The sequence below is a fragment of the Dryobates pubescens genome, chromosome 1, assembly GCF_014839835.1.
Source record: "Dryobates pubescens isolate bDryPub1 chromosome 1, bDryPub1.pri, whole genome shotgun sequence".
NCBI classification, from domain to species: Eukaryota; Metazoa; Chordata; class Aves; order Piciformes; family Picidae; genus Dryobates; species Dryobates pubescens.
Window position 1 is genome coordinate 32155 of NC_071612.1, and position 13019 is coordinate 45173.

The window sequence follows — 13019 nt, forward strand, 5'->3', positions numbered from 1 at the left end:
AGGGACTCCACCAGCTCCCTGGGCAGCCCCTTCCAATGATCAATCATTCTGTGAAGAATTTCTTCCTAACATCCAGCCTAGACCTCCCCTGCTGCATCTCGTCCGGCCAAACTCCTCACAGAGCGGAAGAACCACAGGGGCCAAGAGCCACAGAGCAGACGAGGCAGAAGTTCATTTCCTCCATGCAAGCTTTAAGGGAGGTGGTGTTCAGAGTCCCCAAGGCTGGCACCTTGCAGCGCCTTACCACAGCGACATTCTTGCCCCCAGTTGCCAAAGGAAATTCATCTCTGAGCCGCTCACAGTGAGGAATTTGGTTTCCAACAGCTTCACATTCTGACACCAAAGCAGCCCGCTCCGTGTCAGGGGGTGTGGCTGAGGCCCACTACAAATCTGCAACTGGTCCTCAGGCAAAGCAGTTGAGCTCCCTGAAAAAAAAAAGGAAAGAAAACAAGAGTGTTGCCCTTCTCTGGACACCTTCCAGCAACTCAGCATCTTTCCTAAACTGAGGGTCCCAGAACTGGACACAGGACTCAAGGCGTGCCCTAACCAGTGCCGAGTGCGGAGGCAGAATCACTTCCCTGCTCCTGCTGGCCACACTGTTCCTGATATTGGCCAGGATGCCAGTGGCCTTCTTGGCCACCTGTGCACATTGCTGGTCACAACCAGAAGACAGGGATCAGAAGAGTCTCTGGCCAAGCTGTAAACCTTGCAAACGTGCAGCCAGCTTTAAGCAGGGTGGTCACAGTCTCCTCTGCGTAGCCTGACTTGAGGCCCAAGGGTGTGCAGCTGAGTAAATGCAGAGGAAGCCAAACAAGGGAAACAGATTAACTGCATCGACACAAAATGTTCTCTCTGGTCTGAAAATGTCAGCTCTACATAGAAAGAATACTCTAAGAAGGTTGTGTTATTCATCATCTGAAGAGGAAGGCAAACTCAGGCATCATGAAAAGCTCAATTACTCCCACGAAGATTGGTAAGAAGTAATTTTGGGACACATTCTAAAACTACTTTTAGATGCCATAAGGGTTGCCTCTTGCAGCAGTTATTCTTACATAGTTCTGATGAGACCCTAAGAACTGACCGAAATTAATACTGTCAGAGGACTGCTGGACAGCAGAACAGGATGGATGACTGGGCCCCAAGAGCGGTGGGGAACAGAGGTAAACCCAGCCGGCGGGCGGCCGGGCACAAGCGGTGTTCCCCAGGACATGGAGGTGATAGAGGGTGTCCAGAGAAGGGCAACAAAGCTGGTGAAGGGTCTGGATAACAAGTCTTAGGAGGAGTGGCAGAAGGAACTGGGATTGTTTCATCTGCAGAAGAGGAAGCTGAGGGAATTATGGTGTGGGCTGGCTTCAGCTCTCAGCTATTTCCCTGTTGAACAAGGACAGCTTGTACTCACAGAAATCAGACTCCAGACACAACAGGGACTCCACAGAGACCCCCAAAACCTCACTAAGAACCCCTCACCCCCAACTCCTTCGGGACCCTCCAGAGATCCCACACATGGCCCCGGGACCCACTTGGATTCCCACAGACCCTCAGACCCAATTCAGATGCCAGCAGACCCTCTCTACATGCTCACAGAGTTCCTTTAGATGTTGCCGGACCCACTTCAGTTTCCCCCTGTTGCAGTTTGAGCACACCAGGTGCCCCCCTGGTGTGTTCACTTCCTGTGTCCAGAAGTCCAGCCCAGAGGGATGGACACAGGAAATTGTGTATTCCCTACCATAATTCTTTGCACCACTATAAGATCCAGTGCGGGGTCTGGCACCTTCTCTTTCCTTCCTCCTCCGCCAGCCGGTAACTGGGGGAGATGTCTGCTGGCTTTGGGCCTGGCTAGGCCCAAGGCCACGGGGGGATGGGCAGTCTCAGGCCTGGCCAGCTGAGACTAGCCCAGCAGAGGGAGGGGGAAGAAGGAGCCCTGAGGGTCTCGGGTGTCCCCTCAGGTGGGAATGGGATGCCTCTGGGTTTGCTTTGGGATCTTTCTTTGTCACTGCGCTTTGGGTTCTCTGTAACATTCACTGCTTTCTATTTAAACGTTCATCACTTTTGCAATCCGTTTGTCTGAGTGTTTTATTCCTGCCCGTGGTGGGGAGAGAGGGGGCTGCCTCAACCCAGCACACCCCCAGACCCATTTCGGTGCCCCTCCAAAGACCTTTTGATACCCCCTATACGTTCTCTCTAATCGTTCTAAGAACTAAAGTGAGCACCTCCAACCCTTGATACACCTTCCCAGCACTAAGGGAACATCCCGGCCTCATAGTATGCTGATTCCCCCCGACTCTTCACCTCCCGACTCCCCCCCCCCCCCATATCCCCCCCAATGCGGAGGTCTCCCGAGCTTCTGCCGGGGCCTGCATGGGCTGAGGGGCTTCAGAGGACCGCTGAGACTTTCTTCGGGGGTGCCCCTGGCCTCATATGGCTTTCCCAGGCCCCTTTCTTTCTTCTGAAAGCCCCCCGAGTCCTCTGAGCACCACCCGACAGCCGCTCACCCGCTGGCAGCGAAAGGCAACGCACAAAGCAAACGCGCACCCGGCACGCGAACCTCAGGCGCCACTACCATAGCGCGGCGTGCTTACGTCACTGCGTGAGGGGCGGAACCATCCCGGAGGATCAACGATGAGGAGGAGTGGCAGAGCGGCTCCGCCATAGAGAGAAGTGCCCAGAGTGACAGCCAGATATGCTGACGTTATGACGCAATAGGCGGAGCTACCGTGGAGGACCGGACGCAGAGACGAGTACCGACAGTAGCCTTGGGCAAAGACGAGAGGCAGGACGTTTTTATGTTATGATGTCAGGCGCGGAGCTACCGGCTACATAATCGACTCTTGCTGTTCTTGCTAGGCTTACTTCGTCTCTTGTCGCTCTTTCTTCTTCAGGGCTCACCCGAGACTAGCTCTGAGGCCCCAGGGGAACCTCCAGAGGTCCCCTTTAGCGGCCACCAAAACCTCTTCAGAAGCTCCCAGAACCCCATTAGCTGCCGGGGCAGGAGCGGGGGAACGGCTGGCGGCTGACGTCACCCCCTGAGCAGGCACGCGGGAAGGCGACCCCGGGATCCTCGCTGTCTGTCGGTGTCTTCCCGCCCCGGTGAAGTCCCCAGAAGAAACCAAAACAAAGCTCAGCTCGAGCTTCCCGGTCCCGGTCCCTGTCCCGAGTCACTCCCCGAAAGGCGATCTCCAAATAAAAACTCGGGACCTTCAGATTAAGCCGCAGCGCATGCGCGGAGCCCGTAGCACTTTGCCGCTCCGCTCCCATCGCAGCGAGGGCTCCTGTGGTGTGCGCTGCAGCCCATGGCGTCACGGGTTTACATCTTCTAAACTCCTTTTTAGAATATAGTCGAAACAGGCTTGTTATTTTTAAATCTTATTTTAACTATAAGTTAATACTTTAATACCTATACAAAACCAAGAGATTTTTGTCAATCTAACTCCTCACGCTAAGTTGTTTAAATAATTTTTAACCTCTACCCCGCTCCTCCCACAACGCCCCCGGAAGAATTTTCAGGCATTCAAGGCGTTTAGAGACGAGGCAGCAGCACCGAGGACTGACGGGGCCGCGCACGTCGCAACAGAACTGTGGTGCCGACAATTAAGCACAAGGTGGCAGCACTGAGCACTGACCGGGCTGCACAGGTCCCTGCAGAAGTGCAGTACCGACAATAGAAGGTTGGGTGGCAGCACTAAGCTATTCATGGTGCTGTTCAGTGAAACGCTCGTTCAGCTAAGTGCTTGGCTGCGTCAGGGCTCTTTTCATCAAACGCAGTAAGACTTGACCATGTATTCTGCATAGTCCCAGGTCATACAAAGGAATTCACCAGTGCAGGGACCATGGATCCAGGAATCTAGCAGACAGAAGGAAAGATTCTGCCAGGGCAGGGTTTGAACTGACTTTAGAAGCTTTTAAAAGCTTCATCTAAACGTAAGGCAAAGAGAGGTAGCTAAGTGTATTCCATTAAGATGATACTTGTGATCCAGAGAGCAAAGTGACTAAGTGAGAGAAATTAGGGGTGGGTGGAGATGGACATGGCCAGGATAAGGCAAATAGCTGCATTGATGAAGTCATGACCGGCTTCCTCAGTTAACAAACAGTGTAAGTGGAAAAACAGAGGAAATCAAACACATGTAAAAATTAGGTCTGGTGAAATGTAGTTGTTTGTTTTGTTTGTTTGTTTTTTTCCCCCTGAAGTATTTCAGGCTCTTGGGAGATCCTTAAATCACCTTAATTGATACACTTAGGTAGAAGGAAGAACAAGCTATAAGAATAGTATGGGCATGCCCGTGTTGCCAGCATACCTTTTCCAGTGAGTACCGGTTAGGGACCTCCAAGACTTGCAGGATATTTGAAGGGGAGCCAAGACAATTCTATTTACTCAGGAAAACTGATTGGCTGGACCATACTCTGGGTTGAGGTTTGCAACCACACCTTACAGATTCAGACATACCATTGGAAATCACCTTGAAGCATACACTCCCTGGTAACCAAATTCTTTAATATCTTTGGTGTTGGTAAAGAACAGAAGTTCTTTACCGCAGTGAGGTCCTTCCCTTGTTGATCTGAGGGATCTGCAAGGAAAACTGCTTCTGAGCTCAAGACCACAACTCAAGAGTTGCTGAGCTATTAAATACTAGCTGCTGGTCTCAATCCACCATAGAGAGTTTTTGCTTCTCTAGGCCTGTCTGACAGGCAAATACCAGTCTGCTTCTCCACATTTCAGATTAGTGTAAAAATATGGTTGAGTTTTGCTGACATTTTGCAGAGTGACTTACAAGGGAGGGCAGTCCCTCAATCCCCAAGAGTCAGATGCATTGAAGCAGGCTGTTGAATGTACTAACATACAACTTTATTTGCTGTTGCTCATGGTTCAGGTGGCTGCAGGATGGTAGCAAGGTAGCAAGCACCTACAGGGTTAATCAGGGCTGGTATCTAGGGATGACACAGTAGCAATGAAAAAACCCCAGTCTTGAAGCACATATTAATCCTTTTGTGACAGCATGTGCATTCTTCATTATTATAGGAAACTTGCTCCACTGGTGACTTAACAGTTACTCCTTTTTCTGGTATTTTCTGGTAGGTGGAAGTGAGCCCCATTTGGTAGTCACTCACGCAACAGCAGAAGTGCTGCCTCCTTTTCTTTTGCACCTCAGGCTGGCTGCTTTTGAAGTGAATGTGAAGACATCACTGTGTCCTGAAACCTGTGGCTTTCCTGAGACTGGAGATAAGCTGTTTGCCTGAAGGGGCACTTAGGTTTCTGTAAAAGTACAGTATTTGTAACTTCCCCCAGAAAGAGGAGCTGCATTTAGAAAGTGCAGCGCTTGGCTCATATGTGCATATTTCTCTCAACATCAGATATTTCTGTGTGCACGATGCTCTGGGCTTTATTCCTTACTTCAAACAGTCTTTGGGTTTGATTTCAGCAGATATTTTCCTGAGAAGAGGCAGCAGAGACAAAGGGATACTTTTTCTGGGAGATGAGTTACACCAGGATTGTTATGCCATGAGTTGTTTTTCTCCTACTTCCCAGGCACTCAATTGGAAACATTACAAAATAGATGGCCTGGGAAGTTCAAGTGTGCCAGTTCTTGTATTTTGAGGAATTTAACGTTGGAGAATGACCAGTTTAACAGTCTGTCCAGACAGACACTTAAGAGTCTTTTTTTTAAGGTCCTACAGGACAGACTTCTTTAATTAATCTTCCCTTAGGATGGGTCAGCTTCTAAAATTCTAACACAGGATTTGGGATACTATGGCTAGCTCCAAAGCTTTTCTCCATGTGGAGTGATGGGCATGGGGAGCCAGCAGATTTGGTAAAAAAATAAGGGGGGGTGAATGAGATTAGAACAGAGGCAAATCCAACTTTTGCTGAAGATGTGATGAATCCAAGTTTTGTGATGGTGAAAGATTGGAGATGCCCTACATAACCTTTGACAAAGGTGGCCAAAGCAAAGATGGGTGACACAGGTCAGCCCCCAAACAGATGAGACCAGAATCACTATAGTAATGTTGTAAATATGGAAAGCTATCTTGATATAAACAAGACCAGAGCAGCACTCGCTGTCTTCCCATCTGACAGAACCTAGTGTGGGATACAGCAGAAATAAAACACACCAACCACATTGTCAGGGGCAGGCAGCGAGTCAGATGTGTGAAAGTCCAGCAGACATTTTCTCTCCTGTTTCCACCACTGTAAGCAGCACAGTGTGGTGGCCAAAAGTTGTCTAATAGGATCATTTGAGGCAGATAATGAATTATGAAAAGCTGAAAAGAAGTAGTAAAATTTCCGAAAGCCAAAGAACAGCGAGATTAGCCTTGATAAGGCTCTGGACAGCCTGATCTAGTAGAGGATGTCCCTGCTCACTGCAGGAGGGTTGGATTAGATGACCTTTGGAGGTACTTTCCAACCCAAACTATTCTATGATTCAAGCCAGTATTGAGTGTTCAGGAATGGCTGAATGTGGCCAAAACCATTTGATGCGTTACATTATTTGTCTTTGTCAGATCTCTTCCAGTAATCTGTAAATTCACTACTCTTTTTGAGGTGTCCTGGTTTCATCTGGGACAGAGTTAATTTTCCTCCTAGTAGCTAGTACAGTGCTGTGCTTTGGATTTAGTGTGAGAACAATTCTGATAACACTCTGATGTTTTACTATGGTTTATGTTGTTGCTAAGTAGCACTTAGCCTAAGTTAAGGATTTTTCCATTTCCTGTGCTCCATGAGCGAGCAGAAGCACAATAAGCTGGGAGAGAGCATGGCCAGGACAACTGTCCTTAACCAGCTGGAGGGCTGTTCCATGCTGCAGAGCCTCATGCTCAGCATAGAAACTGGCGCTGGCCGGCACGGGACAGATTGCTGCTTGAGCACCCGTCAGCAGGTGCTGAGCAATTGCACTGTGCGTCACTTGGATTTTCATGGGTTTTCTTCTCTTTTTATTACATTCCTTTTCATTCCATTATTGTTTCTGTTGTTGTTATATTTTAGTTGACTTACTAAGCTGTTTTTATCTGAATCCACAAGTTCTACTTTTTTTTCTCTCTCCAATTCTCCTCCCTTGGGAGGGTAGGAGTGACCAAACAGTGACATGGTGCTTAGTTGCTGTCTGGGGTTAAAGCACAACATGAGGGAAGATTCAGTATACAGAAAACTATCCCTACAAGGTATGATGCTAAGAGCCTTAGGTTCAAGATGTTTCCTAGTTCTGTGTAAGCACCTGTGGTCTCATTTTTTGGTTTAACTGTACTAATGCTGCAATAGTACTGCAATGAATACATCACCACCCCAGAAACTACAGAAAATGGCATTACCTGATGTGTTTCATGCAATGAACAACCTCCCTTCAGTTCTACTGGGACTAATGAACTGTTACTCAGTTTATGTTTCACGTAGTGATAGATCATGTGTTCCCCATAAGCTTCTGCCAGTCTGCATAATAGGCTGCAACAAATTAGAATGCTTAAACTGCACTCATGCCCGTGCAGTCTGCCAGTGGCTCTGTCCATTGCTGTGAATAATTGAGTGTAGTGACAGAGGCTGGGACTGTACTAATAGTTAGAATGCTTTTCAAATAAAGCAAGTAATGGAGGGAAGAGAAGCCTGTCTGTACAAATTACTTTGCTCTTTGGGGCAATCATCAGAGCAGTCACCCTCTTTACAGGGAAAATGAAGCCTAAGAAGGTTATTAAATAGAATTGTTTTTTCTACTACAGCAGGGTTTGACAGAAAATGTTGTTCTTTATGGGAAACTTTTCATTACAGGAAAGTCTGGAAGACTTTTGGGTGAAAAACACCATATTGCAAAAATAGATGTCCCCCATGTCCTCTAGGCATCAACCAGAGATTTCATCTTCCATGACCCCTCTGTGAAGCTCTGCCTCTCGTTAGTCAAGAGCAGATTGCAGCTGGACATGAGAGTTGCACCACAACATGAGCCTGCTGCATGGACAAGGTGACAGGGACGAGATCACAACACCCAGAAAGTGCACAATGGCATTCCCAAACACACTGTTTTGCAGCAATATTTCAGTTTTGTATTTCCCTTTTTGTAGAGGTTAACTTTTTCCACCCAGTCAATTAGAATAGAATAGACCAGACCAGGTTGGAAGAGACCTTTGAGATCATCAAGTCCAACCTATTCTACCAATTTCCCCAAGGCCAGGTGGCAAGCTGGTGGTAACACTGAGAAGATTCCCTGTCTTTCTGTCCTTTCCAATCTCCAACCTCTAGCATCTAAACCAGGTCACCATCACTTGAACAGAACAGAAAAACAAAGCAGGCAAAGATCTCTCCATGCTCCTGTGGGAAAAAAAAAAACTGTCTTAAATGCATCTCTCCGATCCTATTTGGTAGCTCCTGTCCTGTATTTAAAGGGCAGTGACATAATTAACTTCCTGTTGCATATGCAAATGAACTGATAAATTGACTGCTTTGTTTACCAATACAATCCTATTGAGTCACCCCAGTAAGTGTGATTACATTTTGCTCTTAGCAAGAAACACTTACTCTTAGCATCAATAAAACTTTTGTAACAAACAATAATACAACCACCAGTTGCTTATATTGCTTCTGGGAAATTAAGATTTTGCCTCCTGGTGGCGATGTGGACTATGCCCAAATTATGCCCATGAAAGCAGGAAGACAGAAAAGTTTCACAGATCCTGAGCATGCAGCTTTGAAATTTCATTTCCAGCTGCTGACTGAAGGATAAGTTTAGTTGTGGTGACAAGATTTGCTGTAGCTAAGCATCTGATTACATTACATCCAAGATAAAATCACTATCCACAGGGATAGCTGGATTGCTTGAAATTAAAGCCATTAGCTCTCAGATGGAAAAAGCAGTAGCTTCATTGCACAGCATCACCAGTTGGATGTCCATATCTCTCCTGATAGCAAGATCTTTGATGCTAAGTCTACAATACCCCTTTCTGTGTCATTGCAAGAGAAATTTCATTTTGTTTTATCAGGACAATCATAAGTAAAACAAAGCAAGAAACGACAGATAAAACCTAAGGCCTTTCTGCCTCTGAAATCAGACAATTTTCAGCAAGCCTTGACCCTCCACAAACTGACCTACAAAGCAGTGCAATAAAAATACAAAGAAAGAGCTGTCACATCCACAAATGCCACAGGGCCCAGGTGATAATATTTGCTTGCTGGGTCAAGATGCAGTACAGCCCCAACATCACCTAGCTTGAAGAGGCTTTGCTACACACTAAAACCAAAAGGTAGCTGTAATCATCAAACACTTACAGAAATCAGGCCAGGCCCATAGATGATTCTGTGACCACATTCAAGAATGTCTTAACATTAGTATAGTGAGTATCTGCTGCTGAAAAGCACAATTTTTAGCAAGGAAAGAAAGTTGAAAAATACTCAAGAGAAACTGAAAGAAAAGCTGAATCCTTTCCTAGAAATTTTCCAGCTCTATGTTCCTTGTCTTCTACCAGCAAAGTAGGACCAGCAGGACCTCTGTAAAGATTCCATTTGTCACTTCATTACCCAAAGCCATCACCCTGCATTAGTTTTATGAAGTTTTACTGGTAACTTCACCCTTTAAAAGGTCTCTGCAAATCGCGTGGATTGTAGAACAGTGTCTTGGGGTAAATAAAGGAATAATAAAAGTGAAAAAGGAAACTACTATGTCCAGCAAACACCAGTTTGTGTCAGTTCTTTCTCTCCTCTCACTCTCTGTACTGTTCTCATTAGTTCACATCTGTTGTCCTGCACATCTTAGAGTCATAGAATTATTGCATTTTTTCAGTTGAAAAAGACCTTTAAGATCATCCAGTCCAACCATTCTCTAACTCTACCAAATCCAGTGCTAAACCACATCCCTTAGGACCACATCTCTGCGTCTTTCAAACACTTCCAGGCGTGGTGATTCAGCCACATCCCTGGATGGCCTATTCCAGTGTTTGAGAATCCTTTCAATGAAGAAGTTTTTTCTGATAGCCAATCTAAACCTCCTCTGGTGCACCTTAAGGCCATTTCCTCTCCTCCTTTCACTTACTAGAGAGAAGGCTACAGCCTACTTTCAGGTAGTCTTTTCATCTCCATAGCACTGCTCAGACAGAGCCTAAAACTATGCACTACTGCCAGTAGCCTGTCCCACTGAAGTCCTACCCATTGTTTAGTTGTCCTACAACAATAAACTGCAAGTTCCTTTTAATTCTCTATCAACACAGATCCCATAGAACATGACCGGAATAGATAAACACCATCTTACCCATTTCACAAGAAGGGATCGCTTAAGATACCATGATGAGTCACTGGCATAGCTCAAATAGCATTCCTGTTGCAGTCTCAACACTGAACTCCGGATCCATCACCAAGGCTCCTGAGAACTCCCAGCAGGATGTTGCCTCATCTGGGAAGAGAAGTGGGTTGCAGTTCCTGCTTAGAGGAGGTGGCAACAAAGGCTTGGATTTGTTTAAATTATGCAAGCGTCCTCTTCAGAGTGCAGAGCTGTTGGTCAGAAATGTGATGTAACTATAGACATGCAGAGCAAGTGCCATTCAGTTTTGGTGCTTTGGTACTTGCCAGAGGTGAACATAAAGTGAATGGCAAATATGAGGTACATCATTTGATTCTTCAATTTTTATTGTTTGATTGGGTGCTAAGCCCTAAAGAATAGAAGAAGGAGAGAAAACAAACAAAGATTCACCAGGAGCGTTTTGCGTTAGGCAGTGGCCAGTGTGTTCTTGGGCATCCTTGCAGGAAAGCATGCAGCTAGGAAAGGTGCTAGATCTGAGCCCAGACCATGGAACACACTTTCAACAAAATTGAAAGAAGCAAAGGAAAGCGAGGAAACAGCCTGCATGGGCAATCCAGAACCAGAGAGTATAAGAGCTGATTTAGTTCTGTGTGGGTAATTGATCTCAAGACTGTAAAACAAGGTGGATTGCAGTTGTGTTTTAAAATGGGATTCCAGTGGAAACCCCTAAACAGACCTTCCCAGGAGCCCACATATACTGGAGGATAATGCTTATGAGGGTGTCAGCACAAGCGAAGAGGCTTTTCCCCTCCAAGCATTCGCTCCTGAATTGCTGCCACAAGGATCTCGGTGTAGAATTCAGGTATGTCTTTCAAAGATGGCCTCAGCCTGAGTGGCACCAGGATAGGTGTTGCCTTCCTGTCCCAAAGTGAGAGAAGAGTTGCTATCACTGGAGGTGACTTGATAGGGTGCTTGGAGCCATGGTTGAGTTCATTAGACAGCGTTGGATGATAGGTTGGACTCGATGGTCTCGAAGGTCTCTTCCAACCTGGTCTATTCTATTCTATGTCAGGCTCACCATCTGCCAGAAAAGATATTGCAGAAGCCTTGTCAGGGGCTTCACAAAGGTGAAGCTTTCTTAACTTGGATATAGGAAAAGGCCGTACTTGCCTTTAGTTTCAAAATTAATTCCAGAAGTGACCAGTGAATGGCATTTACCCCAAAGGAGGCTGAAAACAGTACACTATGCCAGACTCCAGTTTCAGAGGATGCAGCAGTCTGAGAGTCAAGGTCTGAGCACTGCTGACTGAATTTCTGCTTTACACACTTGTCAGAAGCATCTGCATATACTGACAGCAGTACCAAAATGCTAAAGTTTCCACTAAACAGCCTCTCCGTACATACATCCCTAGCCTTCAGCAGATGGCTTGGTAACAGTTGTGCCCTTTTTCAGACAATAGATTAAGCCTCACAGGAACAGACATCTCTTCCATCCCTAGGACTCTATATATGGATCATCACCCATTGTTGACATAAAGGTTTTCCCTTCCCCGATGAATGCCCCTTGCAGGATCCCATACTCTATCTGTTCCTCCGGGGAAAGGAGGACTGAATGTTTCCTAAGGCATCAAAAACACTCTGATGGAAGTTTCTTTCCCATGTCTCTTTGGAAGACCTGAAATTCTCCATTTCTCTTCCAGCAAAGTTCTCATGTTGCCTCCTTTTCATGTCATACTTTCAGCTGCTACTTTTAAATGGAGTCCATCTAGAAGTGAGAAAGTGTAGTTTATTCTCATGGTTGAAGGGTGGCAGAAGCCAGGTAAGTTGCCACCTTAGCTATTGAGCAGCAAAACAATTTAAAACAAAGCAAAACAAAACCTCAAACAAAAGTCCAACCAAGCAAGCCAACAAAAAAACCAAAACAAACCAAACCCACCCAAACAACCCCAACATCTGTACTCAGGGTGCAGGGTCTGTGCAGGCTTATAGCAGCCAGCATTACTACAGAGCCAGTTAGCCTCAGATGGGAAACTGAGGCTAAAATATGACCAGTGGCCCCAAAAACACACCCCTGGAGTCTGAACCACAGAAGTCACCAAGAAGAGTTACAGAGGGTGCACATGCCCGCAGGGCTATGATGACATTGGCATCACTGAGAAATGGTGGGACGGCTCTCAGGACTGGAGCCTAGGAATAGACAGATCCAAGCCTTTCAAGAACGACAGTATCACCAAGGTTGGAAGAGACCTCGAGGATCGAGTCCAACCTGTCACCACAGACCTCATGACTAGACCATGGCACCAAGTGCCACATCCAATCCCCTCTTGAACACCTCCAGGCACGGTAACTCCACCACCTCCGTGGGCAGCACATTCCAATGATGAATGACTCTCTCGGTGAAGAACTTTCTCCTCACCTTGAGCCTAAACTTCCCGTGGTGCAGCTTGAGACTGTGTCCTCTTGTTCTGGTGCTGGTTGCTTGAGAGAAGAGACCTACAGGGGAGAAGGGCAGGGGGTTTTGCTCTCTACATCAGTGAACAGTTGGAGTCCTTGGAGCTCCACCTGGGGATGGATGAAGAGCTGACAGAGAGCTTATAGGTGAGGGTTACAGGAAAGGCAAGGAAGGAGACATCACACTGGGTGGCACCTGACCAGGAAGACCAAATGGATGAGGCCCTCTATAAACAGATAGGAGTAGCTTTACATTCACAAGCCCTGGTGCTCATGGGAGATTTCAACCACCCAGATGTCTATTGGAAGGGCAACACAACAGGGCATCAACAATCTAAAAGGTTCTTGAAGTGCATTGAGGGT